This window comes from Drosophila rhopaloa, unplaced genomic scaffold (genome assembly GCF_018152115.1).
Source record: "Drosophila rhopaloa isolate 14029-0021.01 unplaced genomic scaffold, ASM1815211v1 contig_2, whole genome shotgun sequence".
In the NCBI taxonomy this organism is placed as follows: domain Eukaryota; kingdom Metazoa; phylum Arthropoda; class Insecta; order Diptera; family Drosophilidae; genus Drosophila; species Drosophila rhopaloa.
In genome coordinates, this window is record NW_025335083.1 from 6,546,537 (window position 1) to 6,568,724 (window position 22,188).

The following is a 22,188-nucleotide window of genomic DNA, read 5'->3' on the forward strand; positions in this document are numbered from 1 at the left end:
TCCGCCACGTTGACCAAGCCGACGCCGCACGATGATTGCGGGGGAGGTTGCCAGCCAAATATATGTATCTACGGTTTGTACATAGGGAAAATGTATATACTCACGAGTCAGGACGAAATATTCTAAAAATCTAAATTAGAATGTCAATAAAATGCCATTTTTAATGAAATAATTAATTAGATTTTGCACATCAACAATCTAACACGCTTTTGCTGACCAAAAACCCAATCGCATGTATTTATATATCTGTGTATCTATGTTTTCTAAGCGAATAAAAGCATTTGTAGAGGTGGGCCGTGAGTCGTGATTCGAAGTGTGAAATTCACATGGGGGCCTTCAGTAAGGTGATTGTTTAAAGAGGGGATTTTTTTAAGGTGAACTGAATGATTATCTAAGCCGGACAGCAATAAGACAAATTTCATGAAACTAAAATTGGTTACGCTCTATCTATCCAAATGAAGTCAAACGTCAAAAATAATTGGATATAAAAATATTAGAAAAGAAACAAGTTTTAAAATACCGCAATTTTTGTTTTATTTATACCTTTATATTTCCATTTTTCCTGAGATTTGTTTGGTTGTATTGTCCTGCACATTTTTACCCAAAAAATCACTCACGCTCACATATCAAAAACAGATGTATAAATTAGCATACACACCAGCACAAACGGTATAGTTGAATTTAGTTGTTGGACACCATTTTTGTTTAGAATTCGCCTCACCTCCCACACGGCCTTTTTTCTAAATTTGCATGCGTTTCTATCTCCATTTTCCTTATTATTCATCATGGTATCCTATTCTGTTGTTTTTCTGCTGGCAGCAGCGCGATTTGTTCGATTTTCAATTATTTAAATGGTTTTATTTTCGTTCGCCTCACATACACTCATTTGCATTTCTGAATCCGCCACCCCCACAACATCATCGCCCCCGAATTGGACACGCATCAAAGTGGCACTCAATGGCAGGAAAAACTAAAACGATAAGAGAACTGAGATGGAACTCGCAGCGACTTTTCCTAATTGCCTCGGAGAATTTAAATTGAGACATGAAATTGAATAATTCAAAATAATTAGCAGGCCAGAAGACAGTCCTCAGTCGCAGTCTCATTCCCATTCTCATTCTCAGTCGCAGTCTGGTCGCGTAATTGCATTAATGATTTTGACAAATGACCGTCGCCAAAGTCGCCTTTGACTTTGACGTCGACTTGATGCAGATGAGTGGCCAAACTATATTAAGGAAAAGTCTGGGTGACAAGCCCTAGCTAAATGATGAATTCATACCACTAAACGCAAAAATCAATCAAGGTGAGAGCGGAGGATTAAATTCAGGGCCAAGTGCTCTACACTGTCATATGGAATTCCCAATATAAAACATAAAACATCTAATTAAAGCTGGTAAACAAACAATTAAAGTATCGATATTTATACATCCTTAAGCACTTATACTTAAATTATAATCAATACTATTTACCACGGACAATAATCTCTTGGAATTATTTAAAAAAACCAGTTTTAGTTGGTTTTCATTTCTCAGTGCACGGCTTAGACAAATCTGCGATCCATTTCATGGATAGACATTGAGGGGCATTCGAAGCCAACTGCTAATTAAACTAATTGAGTAATTTCAGAAATTCAGAAATTAAATGAGCAAATAAAAAACGCCCAAAGGCTGGGGCATAAAAAACCAAAGCCAAATTTTGAAGCGCAATAATCGCGAGCGCAATCGAAGCTTAAACCTGAAATGGCCTTTAAAATGGATTGGAGAGGGTCGAAATCAGATCTCCCATCCTTCAGATGCGTGAGACTATTACTCATGGATCGCGGACTGCACTGCGTTTTTATTGGCACCCACTATTCTAGTATCGCACTACATCCACTGACTGTGAGCACAACCTGTCCTAATTAATTTCCAACTTGGCCGAAATGGCTCTCTTAATGGGGCGAGTCCACTTGCCGATAGCCATCTCAATGGGCCGCAATTAGCCCGGGGTTGTGTTGTTGTTGCTGCTAGTTAATAGTTGCTAGTTTCGCATGGCCAAGAAATGTGTGGCCAAATTTATGCAAATGCCAATGCCGTCACTCCATCGAGTTTTCAACTTTCTTTTGACCAACAGCAAGACTCATAAAGATAAATAGATACATGGCCAGATACGGTTCGTATATACAAAATGTCAATGAACTGTCGTCCACAATAAAAATGGTTAATATTAAAAAAGAACTTAAAAACCGAACCGAATCGTAGAAGAAGAAATTGAAGATGCAGAGACAGAAATTGATCTGTTCGGTCAAAGATTGAAAGAAATAGTAAGCAGCCGGGGAAGAAACAAACTAAATGGTATTTGAAATTTACATAAACTGGCCATAAATTAAATTAGCCAAAGCCAAAGGCACAGCCAAAGCCGCGGCCGAAGTTAGATACAAGATGCAGGCCAACAAGCGACCCAGCATCATCATTATTCGAATACAATTAACACAAAGAGAAAGCAACTACGACAGCGGTAAGAATGTATACGACGTATCGCGCAGATACACCGCATACTGGCATTAATTTTCCCTGTGGTATGCCCGCCAACTTTCGGTATTGAAAAGCCATAAAAAGCCGAAAAAAACAAGTTGAATCCAAAGTAGTGGTAGAAGTGGGAGAGATCACAGCCAGTGGATCGCAGCCCGGCTGCGGATAGAGATACAAATACAGATACAAATGTATCTGCGCCGTATCTACATCTTATAACATTTAATTCATTGTTCACTATTTGTGTTTTATGTGTATTATGTATTCCATTTTGTAGTTTTCGTTTTCTGACGTTGTTTTTTTTGTTTTTGTTTTTGGCTCTTGGCCGATTCGAGAGATCTCTCGTTGTAAAGTGCTTCGGCTGGCCATAATGGAAAACGCGTATTGGCCAAGTTGTGCGTGGCGCGTTTGTTGTCATTAAATTTGCGTTTATTTCATTGGTTAACTTGTCTCCTTTTCCTCCTCCTCTCCTCCGTTTTCTATTTTTCTATCTGCCTCTCTCTCTCCCTCCGCATCTGTATCTGTATCAGTGTTTTTGTGTCTCTGTGTGCGTTTTATTGTTTCGTTTCTTGTTCGCTTTCAATGTTTTATTTAATGATCGTGTTTACATACTTAGCCCATCGCTCTCGCCCACGGTATTTCATCTAAATTGTTTTTAGAGCCGATTCAGATGTGGGCAATTCAATTATAACCCCTGGGCGTTATCATGATTATTACGCGAATGCATCAGAAGAACTCTAGTTTCTAGTTTTTGTTACATTTCTTGAAAAGCACAGGTATTACCTTTATTTAAAGGTCTGTTTTAGTTTAATAAATATAATAAATATGATTTTAAGTCATTATAATATCTCAAGCATTTTAAATAAAATATATTTAAGTTAAATTATAACAACTACTAGATAGTTATTTATCTTATATGATTCGATTAGTTTGCTTTATAATATTCTCTAATAATAGAAACTAGATATATTTGTAAATATTCCGAATAACGTTTTAACGTTTGTCTTAGACCCATTTAAAATTGCCAAGCGGGACTTTGCTTTAGGGTTTCACTTATCGGCACACAATCTACTATCGTTTCGTCTCGGAAAGTGTCAATCCGATTTTCAGTCCAGCCGGGATAATCCGGCCAAGCGGCTTTGATTTGGTTCGGGGGTCAAATGGTGGATCGATATGTGATTGGCGTTGACGGCGGTGGTCAGGTTAATTATAACATTAGCCATCTGACAACTGGTCAGCGGACCTCAGCTCGAAGTATCGAAGTAATCGAAACACACAGTCCAGCACACACACTGCTGATTTGTGAAGCGGAAGGTGGAAGGTGTTTGGCAGCGGCATCGGCATCGGCATCGGCATCCAAATATACTTTTCCCACACTACCGCCGTCGAGGTGTTCACACAGTCCATCCCCACCCCCTTCCCCCCTTGATGAGTCCTAGGGTCCCAAGCTCCCCCGCCCGGATTTTCGGTACTCGTAAATTTCCATATGACATTATTAGGTGGTTCGCTGCTCCTCGCCGTCGCTGCTATTATGACATAATTTTAGAAAAAAAAAGTGAAGCGCTCAACCAAAATAAATTAAAAATTGCTTTCATGCTTGAATTGTTCGAGGGCGGGGAACGGGTGAGTGTGAGTACTCGACTGGCTGCGAATCGGCGAACTTCATTACCGGGCGTATCCAAATATAAAGCACACTGTGACATTGCCTCCGATCGATCCCCTCCAACTTCCAAGTGTTTATGGTCGATTGGAAGTTTATAATGGATAATATGCTGCTTGCCCCCCTTTCGGGGATTCAAATTTAGAACGCCGGGTGAATGAAGTGCGCAATATTCAATTAAAGTCATTATTATTAGTAATTTCCCTTCGGCAGCAATTGCCATTGATTGTTCGTTAGATCGATCTGGAGATCGAACGATCGAATCGAATCGATCGATCGGTCGATCGATCGATCGATCGGTAATCCCACCCCCACCCGCACTAATTGATATTCGAGTGCGATAGACTCTCGGCCCGGGGCCAGCTGCATTTTGTTTGGGTGCCGAGGACGGACACCATACCGGAAAAATTCATCAATTTCCAATTTGTATGTATTAAGGCGGGCACCCCCAACTGCACCCACACCCCCTTTTTCTGGGCCAAGCATAATGAGGCATTATGCAAAAACGACCGAGTATACTTTTTCGCTAATGAAGAGCTGTATTTTTTCTGTTCGCTTGCCTACATACGGACGTCTTTATTAAAAGTAATTAAGTTGTTGTAATTGTCATTTGACGAACTGTCTATTAAGTGGAATAGGTGGTGGGGGGATAAATGGGATTGTTTTGACATCTGTCAGAAAGCTACTGCAATTTGATCCTTAAACTAAATTCTAAAAAACTTTAAATTAAACCAAGTCATCAAATAACTGCAATTTTCTTCTTTAGTAGATACAAAATAAAATATGTTCAGAAACATCTTAAGATATTAGTTTTGGGACTGTAAAACTAAATTTGCCAAATTACGTAGTCTAAGTTGTGTATTTGTTTATGTTGCCCATTAAAATAATATTAAGAAGTCGTTTTAATATATACGAATACATGTTTGACTTAAAATGAGATCTTGAACTCCAACAACTTCGAGCTAAAACTACCCCATGGGGTGATTTTCCCCCTTGAAATTCGAATCCCTCGGCCGTCTCCAATTTTGCCCCATTCCACTGGCTGGCGTCATTGAAGTAAGTAATAATTGTGTCTAAATTTGTACGCAGACCATTTGAATCTCAATAAAATTTATAGTTATGACGAAAATATCTCCCTCACCCTCTCTACAATTCGATCCCGCTCTGCAGGCGAGCTTTAAAAGCATTTTGGGTAGCCAACGCGACCGTACAGAAATTGAACTCAAGTGCAGACAATTGAAGCTCCTCAGAGAAATTTTTGGACTGCGGGTTTTTGCTTTGAGGTTGGCGGATGAGGGGAGGGAATTTGTGGGGGACGGGGGATGGCACCCCTTTTGAAGCTGAGCGTGTGTGCATGAGTTGAAATATTTTTGATTTTGATTTCAATTCTCTATTTCTACGTATGTTGTTTGTTTTTCGCAAGCGGTTATTAACCAATGCAAAATCGAGCGACGGACGAGTACTCGCGCCATTTGGTTAATTGATTCCATCGTTTTCCATCCACCCACACCCCTCTAACCCCCTGTTCCTAGAGGTCTTCCCTTATTTGATTTTTTTGACGTTTGCTTTGACCAATTCGAATTTGTGTGTTTTATTGTTGCCATAGAGCGGCGGACACAAGTAAATCTGTATCGCAAACTGAGCAAGCGAAAGGGGGAAGCAGTACACAGTAAAAAACTATTTGTCTTTAACTTGATGTCCACAAATCAGTACTAATTTTATTTGTAACTAGACACTGTGAGTTTAAATATTTAGAAATCTCTTCTTAAAATGATTTTTATATTAATATGTCTTAATATTGTCAAAAATTATCATATAGTACAAATTAAATTAAAAAAAAAACGTGCCTTCAATAAGCATTACTTAAAAAAAGATCAACAATCTTTTGACCTCTATAGAAACCAGCGTATTCTTTCTGATTTAAAAAACATCACACTGTTAACCTTAACAAATGAATTGTTTTTTTTCTGTGTACTTGCAGGGGGAGGTGATGAGTCAGTTTATAGGAAATAGAGGTAGCAAGGGGTGGGGGTTCGCGACTTAGAGACTGAGACCGCCACAATTACGCCAAATTAAAAGTAATATTGCGTCGCTCTTTGATTCTATTAAGACTGTTAACAGGGGGTACGACGAAAGGAGTGGGGGGGGGGGAGATTGGAAGCAGGGGCCGCATCGAGTTTAGTATCCCTCGTTCACATTTAACAACATTAAGAAGCTTTTCAATTGCGCGGCATTCAATTAGCGAATTGATTTGGCCAGTCCACTTAATGGAAATTTGAGTGGTACTCACATGTTGCTGCTGGTTAATGCCGCTTTCTCTGTGGCAGTAGCAATATATGTAGATGTTGCTGCTGCAGCTAGCTGATTCCAGAAGATCTCGGTGCTGTAACTTAGCTTTCGGTTATGGATGTTGCTGTTGTATCAATGGCTAAGGTTGCAGCTTGCTCTGATGTTGATGCTGCAGTTTGTCTTCTTCTTTTTGAATTTATGTGGCTGCTGCAGTTGCTTCTTCTCCCTTCAGCTGCACAACCTTGACTCTGCTGGCCAGCGTCTGCAACAAAAGACCAAAATACAGTTGACCATTAGAATTTGTTTTAAATTCACCCTCGATTCGTTGAGCCTGTGATAAAAGTGTCAATTGCAATCAGAATTTATTGCCACCTTTCGATGCGTGGCTCAATTCGTTGCATTGGGATCAAAGCCAATGGAGATCGACCGACCCCGAAATCGAATGCCAGACCCTAGTCTGAAACTCCGTTTGGGTTACCTGTTTACCTGTTCGCGCAACGGTCTAATTGCACCCACTTAGCACTCACACACACGAGCAATACAACAATTGCTGTTGATTTTGGCCCTTTTGATCCCACATATATAAATTTCCAGCTTGTCAAGTCGGTCTGCCCTTTGTCCCTCTCCCAAAATCTGAAAAGATCTCGGCTTAGAAGATCCTTTTTTGACCAACTTTTTGAAAAGCAAGGTGCACAGAAACACGGGCCCAGTTATTGGGGCCAAACATTCCCCCACTTTTGAGTCCGAACCCCCAAAAAAAAGAATAACAATAAGCAAACTAATTACTGATACGCGTGGAAATTTTCAGCAATAACAAAATCCAGAAAAAAAGGGTTCGGTGGTGGAAAATTATGCGCTGCAATTTTTATTGCCTCATTGTTCGTGGCATGTTGGTGCTGCTGCTGCTGATGTTGCCGATGTTGCTGTGGGTGCTTTGCATTGTTCCGGCTTTGTTTCTTGGACATTTTTGGGTTAATGTTAATTACCCGAACTGCTTTCGCACAGAAGAAACCCAAAGCAATTAAAATTTTTATGACGCACTGAGTTATTACTTCAAATCCACAAACTTGAGTAATGGCCACGCCCCCGCTCGCTGACCTCCCCCGCCCCCACCCCCGGCAAAGGACGTGAGAAACTCTTCCAGAAAGACGGAAAATACGCAAAAGAAAAGGAAAACGAACGCCCACGAAACTGAGAAGAAGAAAAAAACGAAGAGGCGAAAAGAACAAGGAGAGATATTAAAAAGATTTATTGTTTTATGATTTCCAGAGGGGTCACGACCAGCGACGGCAAAAGTGCAACTGTTTCGGTCAAGATTTTCTACCTGGGCGGCAGGAGGTCAAAGGTTAATCGCTGCCGACCAGGCTCTGATCGCTCGGTTGGGATCGGTATTATCAAAACCTATTCCACTTGCACTTTCACTGCTTCAAACGGCGAAGTGAAATGCTGTAATTAAACTCTAACTATCAAAATACAATAAATTATACAAAAATCCCCTACTTCTCGATCCTCATGGCGTCTTCACTCATCTGCGACTTATATCTCTAGACATTTCTTTCGTTGATAATTTACATAAAACGATTTTCGGTTAGATTTCAACCCATTCAAGCGGCTGCAAGTGAAAAGATTTCCGAAATCAGATATGTGAAAGTTTATTAATTAGCCAGCAAATGCCAGATCTGTGAGAGACCAAAACGGCGACGCAGTTCGAAGTTAAGTTGAATGAGGAAATTAAAACTCTATTTTAAGCTGCTTAAGGTTATAGCAAAGCTAGCTGTCACAGAAGTAAATATTTTGATCAACCATAGATACTTGAGCTGAAAATGTAGTTTAAAAAGAAGTTTATTATTAAATAATAATGGAACATTAAATTTAAGAACTTGTAATAACCGTAGTTCTTTCATCAACAACTATTATAAGCAACTAAATCAAGACATTTGGTTACTGTTGATAAGGAGAGACTTTAAATTAAAAGTCTTATTTAACTATTTAGGTAATATTGAGGATTGAAAAAAGTTAAGGTGATGCAAGATAAACTTAAATTAAGCATTTACCCCCTAAAATAATTACCGATATGATTCACCTCTTAATTATGCAAAAATGGCAGGCGATTCCTGCTTTTCCTGATCATTACTTGAGGGCTGACGTCATTCAGCCTTAATACTACAGCAGCAGTGCTTGTAATTACTTCTTCCACTACAACTAACAAGCCACAAGTCGAAGTTGTTTTCGTTCCGAGTGGGCGGAAATATTAGGGGGAGGGGGGTAACAAAGGATTGCATGATTAGGACGCATATCAATTACTGGCTACAAGACTTCTCGCTCTCTATCCGAGTTACAAGCCAAATGCGATTAACATAAAAGGTCAGCAAGCGCTACGGGAGAACCCCAAGCACAACAACAATGGAAAGTGGTTAAAAAAGTAGTAATAGGCGTAATAAGAATAATTGGTGATAGGGGGCTTAGATGGCAGAGGGTGGGGAGTCCTGGTGCGTGTTCTGGGGTTAGTCCTGTAGTTGTTGTTGAAACGCGTTGACTTGTGACCATTTCATAAATACCGTTATAAACAAATTACGACAATAATAACACAGCAACATCAACAACAACAACTGGCAGGATAGCAACAACATAGCTGGAAATATGAAATTTATTTTTTATTGCTCACATTTACACATGTCGAAGCAACGCCCTTCGAAAGAGACCCCCTCCCCCCCTTTCTGACCCTCAGCCACCAAACACATACTGAACCCAAAACAAAAAATATGAATTTCTAATGAAATTAACCTCCTGCTATGCTTCTCTTTTGGTTGCGGGGTTAGAGTGTTTATTTGCTGACGGGCCCACAACTATCCGACCATCCCAAAACAGCCTGACCGAAGGACAGCTGGAAACCTGGGGAACCTCTGCCCCCCCTCCAAAAATAATACAGAGGAAAACAGGGTTAACTATCTATGAGCTCTCATAAATAGTTTTAGGACTTTCGAAAACCATCAGTTTTAAAAAAAAGTTTTATTTGATGCCCAAATAAATTTCCTATTTCATATTTCCCCAAATAAATATCGGAAGAGATTTAGAATTTAGTAAGGAATGTGATTTTGATTGATCTTATGATTTTATATTTCTTTCAGTGTGTTTCTCCACTTGGACTGCCATTGACCCCTTCATAGTTACCCGCCTTTCTTTCCGTTCGCACATTGTAATTTTTGGTAATAAAAACGCTTTTTACTTCATAATTTTTCGAAAACGCGACTGCATTATAGAGGGGATATTAACCTACCTAGGATAATTGCAGTACTAAGAAAATTACTAAAAACAAAAACGGAAAGAGGTTAAAGGAAAGAGATGCAGAGAGTAAGTCAGAACAAAGTTAAATTGGCATACAATTTCGGAATACTTGGAACAGTTTATTTAAGCGCATTGTGAATCACCTTCGACAAGAAAAAGAATCGGCAGCTGACCGAAAAAAGAAGAATCTTCTTCAGAAGAAAAAGAAGTCGGAGCAGCAACTGTCCAGTTAAGCTTAAGTGGGTATTAATTTCTCCCCAGTGACGGGGCGTCCTTGCCCCCGCACTTCATCCCCCAGCCCCTTGCAGCCTAAACAAGCGCCTGCATTACCACAAAACTTTGAGCCCAGTAAGGCGGATTGGTGAGTGGAGGTGCGAGGGGGCCAAGGAAGGTAAGCAGTTAGTCACAAATACAATCGCGTAATTAATTAAGCGCGTCAGCTGGACACTGACCGCCGTTAGGGGTTGGGGCAGGAGGGGGGAAGTACTCAATAACAAAAGGATATATACAGTGGAACCAATAAAAAATGCTCTAAGAAAACTAAACATTTAATAACTTTTTTAATTTCATTTTTTTTATTTGTATTCCAAATAGTAGAATATTTTTAAATTAAATACAAATTAAGCTATAAAGAAATTCAGTAATTTTTAATTCGTTGCTTATGTAATAGTTTTATAAAAAATTTAACAAATTATTATTCTTGCCTTTCCTTATATAAAGAAAATTTATTAATGTATGAAGCGAATAAAAATTAAGATCGTATGTTATATGCAATCAAAACTAAAAACACAGATATCTAATAAGGAGAGTCAATGTGATCTTAAAGCTAAAATAGATTTTGGGGGCACATGTAGGGGATAAGTTTAGAAAATACGAAACTTGTGACTGACTTCAAAGAACATAGATACGATGGCCCACTGTCCAGAGTGGGGAACCCATGCTGGGCAGCGGTGCTTAACCCGAGACACACGCATTGTTGACCGGATGGATTGGATATGGAATCGCAGTGGGACGGTGACTGCGGAAGGTGGTCGGTCGGTCGGCAAACACACCTCAAATCGCGTTTTGTCCTTTATCAGGTAATTCACTTTTTAACTTGCTCTTCGCCTTTTATTCTGTAATTCCACACGGAGCCTCATTCTTGGCCTCAGTTCATTTTTCTCCAGCTTTTTTTTTTTTTGTAATTGTTTGCCATTAATTACAGCAACAACAACAACAACGGCAATAACAAGCAGCAACAAAGTCGGAGTCGCGCAAATATTTCCGCTTTAACTCCTACCTCTTCTTATACCGCGAATCGCTTGGCTGGTTGTTAATTTTATTTATAAGTCCGCATGACACACCTTCCTTTCAATTCGATTTACGATCTGTGCATTAACGGTTAATGGCAGGGTCAGGCTCTGTCGGTGTCCCTTTCGAACTTCGCGATATGTCCCTTTGGCAGGCTTAAAACAATTGACATTTGGCCATTTAATTGCAATCGTTGATGGCATTAGAACTGGCCCAAATATGATTTCCGTTTCCGGTTATTGAGAGCGGGCCCCCGGCCCCGCCCCCTACAAATGCCCGCACATAGATAACGTCGAGCAGGTTCGATGCAACACGAAGCTCCCGTGCTTCGGTTCAAACTCGAACCGAAGTTTCCGAACGCCAATAGAACGAGAAAGAGAACACGCACTCATATTCATATTCATTCATGTGGTTCGCTTCGCTCGCCAACCGGCAAAATGGCAAGAAAAACAATAACAAACCCCAGCTGAGGAAATCGTTTCAGAAAAACTTAAGAGAGTCCAAAGAGCGGAATTCCCAGACTGCAGTCTCAAGTTGCACCGACAACCACAACAACAACAATAGCATTAAAGAATACCATCCATAGAAGGCCAGTCCGAGTGGCGACTTGTTTGTGGAATGGGACCAAAGGGGCTGCAACGTCTTTTATTTATTGCAGCTTCGATTCTGCCACCCAGAGTGGTGGTGAGAGGGTGGGGGTGCCAGTGGTTATGCCATCATCTTATGCGACTTTCTGCAAGAGTGTACGTGGGCAGTCTTAGGCGGTACAGTGGTCAATTAAAATAGTGTAAGAGGTCCCTTTCTTATTGAAGCTGAATTCCAAGAAATAAACATTTTTAGGATTAACTAATGCAATATCTCCTTCGACTGTTATGTTTGTAGAAAGTAGAAAACCATTTGAGTTTATGTTGTTATTAAATATTTGAGTTTGTTCAAAACCAATAGACTTGACTATTTTTAGTTAGGAGTTTTATTTTGAAAAAAAATTAAATTATCCAAAAACAATATTGTAATTTTTTAATCATTTTACAATTGTGTATTGGTCAAAATGAAATTAGTAATTAGTAATATTTCCCTTTATTGAATTGCAAAAACTTTAAATTAACTTACCCCAAAATTTATTTTTTGAGGTTTTGTAATTCCAAGTAAAATATTTCCCTAAAAACATGCAGATCTTATTTCCAAGCGACCACTGTATCTTTGGGTGTGTGCAATCTTAAGCAGTATTTTTGCTGTTTGCTTTTAACCAAGTTGGCGCTTGGCTCGCGGCCAAATCGAGAAATCAAATCAATAATTTGGCTGTGGCAAAAACGGCGGAGAATCTACCAAAGGCTGCCAAAGAACTGCATTCGCCGCACGATGCACTGGGCTATTACCGTCCCCTTCCGCAGGTCTGCCACCAAAATCAGACGACATCGTCATCATCTCGTCATCGTCATCATCGCCATGGGGTTTCCCCGATTTGTCCTGTCTACGAAAGCGGTTTCACACAAGAACAACAATCGCGAACGGCGAAATCAAAAGAAAATCCGCAAGCATAAAAATCAAATAAAGCGGGGGGCCAAAGCGACCATGAAAGGCAGAAGTGTGGCGCTGGGAAAATGGGGAAAGTGGGGAAAACTAGGGGGAAGTGCGCGAAGGGCGGGGACGCCGGGGGAAAACGCACACGCTGAAATGGGCGAGTCAGCGATGACACGTGCTTTTTTGCAGCTGTTTTTCGTGGAAAACTCGCAACTGTGCGAAAAAAAGGACAAAAACAAAAATCGCAAAATGTACGCACACACATACACAGTCCGTGAAAAAGCGAAGGAAGATGAGGAAGGAACTGAATCGCGAAATTTCGCAGCCGACGACAGCCGAAGGCGATTCGAGGCCTTCAACTGCAGCAGCGGAAAAGGACAAAGCGGAAGGGGGGCAGGACAAGTGAGCAGTGCAAAAATGGGAGCAAAGAGAGCAGCGAAGAGTGCCAGACATCAAACGGCAAGAGTCGCATCCTTTGAAAGTATTAGTTATCCCGCAGATGTGTTAGTGCAAAGGACAAGCGGCCTGCAGGTGGCTACCGATTTATTGCCTTTGCAGCTACAGTGAACTTTTCAACATAGAGGAATTCAAACTCCAAAATTAAATAAAGCTTTTTTTAATAGCCTTCCTTAAGCGATGATCACTGGTATTTTGTTTTCTTTTTGAATTAGACAATAAATTTCTTCTCTATATTAAAAAAAAAAAAAATTGAAGAACCGGTTTTTTTTTTTTGATTACCAAAAAAAATAATTTTAAGCCAATCTTTGTAATGACAATTTTTTTCTTCAATCTCAGTGATCACTTCTTAATGTGTCGTCGAAATAGACATACATAACTAGGGATAATATTGGCCAAAAATATAGCATATAAAAAGTCAAATAAAGATTTAGCAAAACTTTAGAGGCATTACTTTATAAAACTGGACACTAAGAAAGCTGCTCCAATTTACGAGCGACCGCTGTGCATTTGCATCCGATACTGTCTGTGTTTCCATAGGTATCCTCATGTGTGTGAGCTTGGGAGAAGGGAGCCAAAGGGGGAGTGAGACAGGCAAACAGACATCCAAAAGGCCAGACAACGACAAAAACAACAACCACAATAACAATAACAACAACAACAACGACGTCGCAGTCTTTTTGGCGCGTGACGTCGAATTCGAATCGGACGGAACATCGTTCCATGGCAGATGGCAAATTGCATTATTATGCGAGTGTCTGCAATCTGCACAACCAGAACAACAACAACAACCAAAGCAAAAACAACAGACACACTGAAAGAAGCACAAAAACAAAGTGCAACAAAATAGGGAAAAACAAGAAACAATATTTGGACGCTGCCGCATCATCGGAAGAAGAATCGGAAAACTTCGGTTGCCATCGGTCGATGGGCGATTAGAAATGTGGGAGTGGCGGGGTGGTGATGGGTCATTCGCAGGGATTACATTCCGTTTTGTTCAAAAATTAATAGAATTTCATAAGCTTTTTCGGTTGCGTCGTTGTCTCTGTCTCTATCTCGCTCTTTCTCTTCCCCCCACTAGCCCCATCTCGCTTGCTCGCTGCAGCTCTCTCTCACTCGCTCTATATTTGCCGGCTCTTTCGCTCTTTCAAATGTTAATTTGAATTTTTATTAGGTTTTAGGCATGCATTGTTGTTGCTTTTCCTTTTCCACTGCTGTTGTCATGCATTTTATTTTCACTTAAAACTGCAATTGTTGGGGGCCTTTGTTGCTCTTTGTTGCTGCTTTGGGGGCCGCAGTCGCTGCTCTGCCGCTGCCTTTGGCTCTGCCAACGTCGCTGCTGTCATCGTCGAAAGTGCGACTGCGTTAGAAAATTGCATTTGATAATACTAAACACACGGACAGCACACTGCTACAGTCGCCATATAGTCAACATATAGAAATCGTTTTTTAGGTCGTGGGCTGGGCATCAGAAGAAGGCAAAATAACTCAAATTGCAAAAATACAGTTTGCTGCGGAACGGGTTTACGTCCGCTTACGTCTTACAAATGGGGTTCGATTACGTTAAGAGTCTTTAAGGGGTATCCTGGGTTTCATGTGCTGAAAACAATCGCTTTCTCAACCATTTTTTGAGTTCATCTTTTAATTAAGTTTGGAACATTTTGAAAAATCTTAAACCGGATTAATTTAGCCATACCTCAAAAAAGGAACATCTATGCTGTTCACATATATTTTTTAAAAATTATAGTCAAATTTTTCAATTACATTTTTCTCGTTTTAAAAATGTGAAAAATAGTTAATTTAATAATAATAGATTTTTTTCAAGAATAGATTTTGTCATCTTTAAAACGTGTTATTAACACACCACCAGCTTTCAAAAGCCAAATGGCTTCGTTCGAGATCAATCTCAAGGAATTTAGAATTTAAAAATATTCTAGCTAATAGGTACAAGGTATACAAATTTATTTATGACTTTTAAAGATTTCTGACAGCTTTTGAACTTTTAAACTGAATTTAAGCCTAATAAATATATTTTCAACCAGTTATGATTTATACCGTTGTTGACCAAGATCCAAGCATCAAACGCTTTTATAAAATTTAAAACTTTGCTATAAGAAATACATATATCTATTAAAAACACACATATGTATACACCAAAATCCATTTTGTATCTCAATAAATTATTAAATTTAAAGTTCACTGCTCAAAATTAAAATATTGTTTGGATATAAAAGTTTATTAAAACCATTTTGCTTCAATTACGCTTATTATTTAAGTCCAGAAATATAACTAACAAAAGAAAAAGCACATTTTGCATGTAAGTATTGAAGGCTGACTTAATTTCCGAGTTACCACTGTAATGCAGCTTCTAACGGCGAATGTTTACGTTGGCTTACGTTTTGAATCAATGCCGTTTTGAGTTCTCGAAGAAGAACTGCAAATATTATGATGAGAATATTTTTACAAATCGATGCAGCAATATTCCGCTTAAATCCTTTGCTCCTCCAATAATATTTTTGAAGGATTTTTTTGTGTGATGATTTACATGGCAGGTAGCATTGAAAAAGTGCCACATCATTTTCATTTTCGCTGCACTTTCCGTGCACTTTGTGAGCGATTTACTGATTTTGTGATTTTGTGCCAACTCATGTGGCAATCGCGACTTTGGGCCAAGGCGCCGTCGGCGAGTGAGAAAGGCAACAATTGAATGGAAGGGACAGGTCCTCAGAGTCCTTTCTCCCATTTCTTTGTTTCTTGGCCCTCCTTTGGCCTTTATTTTTGAGCGGAGCGGAACTTCAATTACACATTTGCTCACATGCGAAAAAGTGAAAAGTCACTGGCCTGTCATGGGCCAGAAATCCAAATCCCATCTACCGACGGCATTTGTTCGGGCCCTCACCCCCATTCTGCGCCCATCATTGCATATCTTGCCTTTTGGCCACTTTGAAATCTCTTTTTTACTCTCGCTCCTTCACATTTGATTGGAATTGTTGTCGTCCCGTTTGCGGGTCCTTGGCTAATGGCGACGGGCCATTTTATACCCTTTTTCGCAGGCAATAAAAACATTTTCTTTTTGCCACGAAATAATGAATAATATGAAGAAAAATACTTGCCCGCTGCCTCTTTTTTTTCGGTTCTGCTTCTTGTGGAAAACAGAAAACGCATTAAGTGCGCGGTTCCCATTGTTTATAACATTTTTGCCACCCCAGAGAACGAGGCAAAGGGATAATTAAGAATGCTTATTTATCTAGAACGCAGTCACGGCGCCGATTGTCCAGCTCCCCTCCTCAGCGTCCTTCAAATTTTTTGACCGCAGGGGGGCAGAAACCCCATGAAAAGGTTCGTAAAAAGCCAAAAAACTTTTATTTTTTATGATAAATTGTAAGGAGTGTGGGGCACGGAATAAAAGGATGTGGAGAAGACGGCGCCAACCAAAGGTCATTCGGAAGTTAAGTAGAAAAGGAGGACGAGGCTGGGGGAATGATTTGAGACATAATGAAATGAAGCAGAATTTTAGAGAAAAGATGACTGCCAAAAATGTATTTTTATTTTACACTTTCCCACACAACTTAAGATAACTGTTTAAGTGTTTAAAATGAATTAAGAAAAGCTTCAACAAAAATTCCGTGCTTAAAAATGTAATTACGATATCAAAACGACTAATTTATTCAAAGTGTATATATTATATATTCAAACTTAATTTACCTAAGAAAATGTAGTTATACATTTCAACGGAGTTACTCAAAATAAATAAAAATCTTTTGGATATTTTTGAGAGTTTTAAATTGACTTGGACTTTGTTTTAAAAGTGTTTAAAACATATTAAAAATTCCAAAAGCCCTTTCAGATTACTTTTAGTTGTCTTTAACTAAGTTGTGGTATTTGTGGCCAATATGAATACACATAATGATATTTTCGGACCTTAAACTTCAGTCAAAGGTCACCTGTTCTTGGACACATTACCACTTCTACCGACTCTCGAGAGTTCAACCAACAAATGGGCATTCGGCTTCTGCCTAAGATTTTCTCCGCTAATTAGCCTGGCCGAAAGTTGGCGAGTTGAAAATTACCCAACGAAAAAAATCTAAGAAACGGAGCTGGAATCGATGCCGGTGGGCAGCAGCAACAGCAGCAGCAGCGCACACGCAAATCACTTGTTTTTATGTAATTAACTGCTCAGCCCCAACCCTCTCCGAGGTTTGTTCCCCGGAGGTTAACGGAGATTTGGCCTGGGCCTTAGTCCGGGTAATTAACCAAAACCGATCGCTTCTTACTGCGGCAAGTCCGAGTTTTTGGCATAATTTCCAGCTCGGCTTTTGCGCGTTTGGCTTGTAAATCTTTCTTGGTCTCGGCCGTTCAATGACCGATAAAATTGCCTCAACCATCGCGACCAACTCGACCGACTCCGCCGATGCCTTTTAGCGGGCTATTGATTATTAATATTTTGTATTTCTCCCTCTCGCCGTACTTCTTTGTGTCTTTTTCTGGTTAGTTGTGTTGTTCCCAAACATTTTTTACCATTTGCTGTAATTACAGCGACGCGTTAATTGTTCGCCTCCCCTGCACTCGGTTTCCCCTTTGTTTCCCAGCATCCCCGGGTTTCCACATCTATTTGTGTTTGTTTTCAACGCCACGCCGGTAAAAACAACACTCGCTGAGTCGAGGAATCTACACTTACGCGGTGTTCGGTATCGAAGACCCCCGACTCCGAATCCAAATCCAAGTCCAGCCGAGAGACCCCAGTTCATTAGCTGCTATTACCATTATTGGCCATACTGGCACCACTGCCTCGAATAAGTTGGCAATTACTGCACAAAATTCCCCCGAAAACGTTTTCCGAAATATCCAAAGATTCATTTATCAAATCGGAAGAGGACACCATTCGGAGCTGTCTTTTCAAGGGCCGCAGACCAATCATGAAAGCGTGTAAAGCCAAAACTATATATTTTTCTAAGATTCACACTTTTCGGTTTGCTAGTTTAAAGACATTTCCATGAGGCCCAAATGTTAACGCCTTTTGTAAGTCAATTTTTGTAAACCATTAACTTCGGTTTACGATCACTAAGAGAGATCGCAAATAAAGATCATGGCCGTAAACTATTTGTTAACCTAATTCAGTTTATGTAAAACAAAATCAAAGACTGAAACGCAGTAACATTTAAAAGTTAATCATGCCCTAAACAAGCGAGAAAGTTAAATTTTTATTATTATATTTTAAAGTTTTTATTTTACTATCAATTTTTTTTACATTAGATATAGGAAATATGTTTAACAATATTGCTCATTTCAAATATACAACATTTTTGTTGGACAATAATTGAGTTTCGTTAATACAAAATAAATAAATCTACCAATGTGAACTGAAGGCAATTTACCATTTTTCAAATTAATTATTTAGAATGATACTTTTGTAAACAAGTTAAAAAATACATATATTGTTTTATTGAATGAAATGAAATATATTAAAGTCTTGGCAAAGAAAAACATTTTTGCTATCATACTTGTTCTGAAACCAAATAAGCAATACGCAAATAATATTATTGTCTGTTTAAGAATACCTTTTTTTGGTTTCAATATTTTGTATTTCTTTTGAACTTAAATTATGCACTTAATAGATAAGATAATAATTCTGAGTCATTTAGGATATTGGCGCAGTAAAATTTTATTTAAAGTAAAAATAAAACGAATTACCCCAGTGAATCAAAACATTTTTCTAAGCATTTCAAAGAGTTAAGCCAATTGTCTTAAAACTTACCGTTTGCAATGTCTTTCTTTTGTTTTCCTTGGAAAATCACGACGATAAAGAAACAGTCGCTGATTTTGAAGATGCGATGACACAATTGTATAATTTGAACACTTTTGAAACACTGAGGGTTATTATTTGAAGGATTTCCCTTTATCAATTTGTTTTGTGTTTTGTTTATTAATATGACTTTAGCACTTTTCTTTTAGCCGATTTAGAATTTAGTTTGATTTTTCAACACTGCACAACTGCAAAAACAATAAGAGAAAATGGATGAGAAAGGGAAGCAAGACGGAGAGCGATTTCTTGGGTTTTCCGAGAAGCGGAAAATAAACGAGGAAAAACGCCACAAGAAGAAGCCGTCGCGCTGCACTTGCGATTTCTGTTTTTTGCTCTTTTTCGCAGCGAGTTTCGTGTTCTGGTTTTTTCGTATGATTCTGATTGTGATTGTGAATCTGGTTCTGTGTGAATTTCGTTTTTATTAATAAAATGCACAACTTCCGTTATTAATTTTGCAACGACAACAATTGCTGCATGCGGCTGTGTGTGTGTGTTTGTGGTGTGTGTGTGTTTTTTGCGACAGTCGCTGACAGGCGAAAAGCAAAAGCAACAAAGTGACAGGCGATGAGCGTGTGTCGCCTAGGAAAAGCGGAAAATCGGAACAGAAACAAAAGCAAAAGTGGGCGGTGGACGGTGGGCGACAATCGAACGGGACAACCTGTCCGCTTTTCCCGCCCCCTCTTCTTCAGCGATTTCGCTCCTGTGCACGCGACTCGCGCTGTCTCGCTCTTTTGTTGCGTTTTTTTTTCGCTGTAGCTGCATTCATTCATAAAAATCAGGTTGTAAAAAAAGAGCAGCTGAAAAACGACAGTGAATTTATTTATTTATGCCAATTTGCCGACGCGTTGCCGTTGCAGTTTGCTTTTATAGTTTTGCACTAGAAACTAGAATTTCTTGGATTTCTTTTAAAAATATTTGACAACACTAAGTTTATTTGGAATACTTTGTTTGTTTGTTCTTTATTTAGTTTATTTGGTTTATTTATGGTTTCTCTTGTTTTTATATATTTTTATTGTCGCTCCTGTTTGTTTTTATTGTATTTTATTATGGTTCTGTTTTTTGATATATAAAATTCTTTGTCAAGTTTTGTTGTCTTAAAGTTTAGATAGTTTCTGAGCAACCAAAACACTGTGGAAATCACAAAAATAAGCCAAATTAGCCGCACTTGAACCACGACACTTGCTGCCCGTCTGATTTCTGAAATTGTACTGCGAGACTCGCAGTGCGCGTAATAAGAATTCCTGTTTTCGTAAGTAAAAATCCGACGGATTCGTCGGCTCGAAGTTCGATGTTCCAAGTTCGCAGGTTCGACAGCGAACATGTTGCATGCAACGCGTCGGCGGTTTTTCTGCCCTTTTTAGCCCCTTCCCAATCTGACTACACACTCACACACACACAAACACAGGGGCTATTATCTAAGCCATACAATCGGATTCTGTTTACTTTTCCAACCAGGCGAAGTGCCAAGGTGAAGACTGCAGAGAGTCTGAGAAGAAAGCAGAAAAGCCAGCCGACCAATTGAATTGCAGAATTGCCCACTTTTCTTGGTTAAAAGTTTGGCCGAGAAGAGAGAAATGTAAGGCTTTTAATTCATGGGGTTTTCGGTGCGATAAAATGTGCGTTCTCTATTAAATTATAGCTACCATAAATTAACAAAAAAAACTTTTTGAAATAAATTATTTTTAGTTCGGCTTTGATTTCTTAGTTTTTCAACTTCAATTAAACCTTAATAAGATTAGACCATACTTAATAGACAGACTTTTTAAGAGACCGAATTAGTAATTACGTTTTTTTTTTCGTTTTTACAATTCCGAAATAATTATAATATAATCTATTGTAACCTTTGTTACAAAAATCTTTAAGAATAACTAACTACTGGAATTTTTGTACTCATTGGAATATCCAGTTAGTAGTTGTCACACGGATTTAAATAAATCAATTGGCCTCATTTGAAATTTTAATAGATATGACGCAGCCAAGAAATTACGTTCACTTCTAGTTCACATGTGCAAATTATATCAGTCCCTAAAACCGGATTTAAGTCTGTCAATTCATAAATTAGTTTTTTTATATATTGCACAATTGTAAAAATCGAAAAACACACATTTAAAAAAAAAAAAAGATTAATTCTTAAATTTGTTAGAGCTTTCGAAATTCTTACAACTTCAAAAGCAGTATTATATTTTATTTAACAAATGGGTGTGTATATTAATTTATTTAAAAATAGTTTTGTTGTGGTTATAATTTTTGAAACATTATTTCAGTTGGGACATTCATCATAATTTTCCTATGTATACGCTGTACATGCTCAAATATTTCTAAAATCCCATTTTCATAAATGAGATATAACACCGCCACCGCACCATAATCTTTCCCTTCCTCTGATTTCTTACAGTAGTCGCCCCTGCAGGAAGTCATTAAGCTGCCCGAGGCTGGAATAAATAAAGTTTTCCCTCCCACTTTGGCAGCCGGTAAAGCTATAAGGTGGCACCCCACGACAGATGCAACTTTATTAAAGTCGACAAAAACAAAATAAATTTACGTGTAAAAACACTCCAAATACGAGAACATCGAAATTGTCGCCGCATCCCAACGATCCATAGATGCAGCTATCTGTAGATGCAGCGATCTGTAGATGAAGCGGTCTGTAGATGCAGCGGTCTGTAGATGCAGCTAAAGCTATAGCTCCCAAAAGGGAGCGCAAGTTGGCGGCATGCGGTAGCTAATGTATCTAATAGATACACGACAGCATGTCAAACGCATCCATTGGAGCGAGGTATGAAATTAGATGGGAGGAGATGGCATGGGTAGGATAAGACCGGTGATGCTCCAGACTGATATAATCTTGCACTAAAAGAAAGCATTTATAAATTTAAGTTTTGAAATTTTTTCCATATTTTCGTTTAACGATTGAAAGGTAAGTAAGTAAATAAAATAATAAAAGGATCCTACATTCATATGTAAGTATTAGAAATAAAGAAAACAAAATAGCAAATTTTTGTACAAAAATAATCGATGATGAACAACGATTCCGGAAGATATCTGGTAGAATATACATGTGTATAGAAAGCTTGACAGATAGTTTTAATTTCAAAAACCTTCTTTCTAAGTTTAAAGAATACTTTCAGCTTGTATGCCAAAATGGGCCTTACCTTTCAAAATGACATTTGTTTCCTCAGCTTTAAACTGACATTTAGCTTTGAAAAACTTCAAATGACATTAATTTTTTCAGTTTAAAACCATATAAGCTTACCATAAAGATACATATGGTTCCATAAATATATTATCATAACCCAAATTGCTTTTTCTGTATGATGTTCAAACTTTGAACTTTAGTTTGCTTTTAATAGATATCGTTGTTTGAGTGCCAATGT

General features: G+C 38.7%; 1 protein-coding gene across 2 annotated transcripts in view; it reads right to left on the bottom strand.

Moving 5' to 3' along the window:
- LOC108044622 (protein abrupt) overlaps positions 1–20,050 on the bottom strand; it is a 51,281-nt gene extending 31,231 nt beyond the window's left edge. Inside the window, exons 1-3 of one of the 2 annotated variants that reach the window (XM_044460286.1) lie at positions 19,980–20,050; positions 18,767–19,002; positions 6,461–6,721 (exon numbers count right to left, since the gene is read on the bottom strand). The gene's annotated coding sequence lies outside the window, so the exon portion shown is untranslated. Of the gene's footprint in view, positions 1–6,460; positions 6,722–18,766; positions 19,003–19,979 lie in introns of those variants that run through there. The other variant, XM_044460287.1, reaches the window with a different exon arrangement.
- Between the last annotated feature and the right edge of the window lie 2,138 nt (positions 20,051–22,188).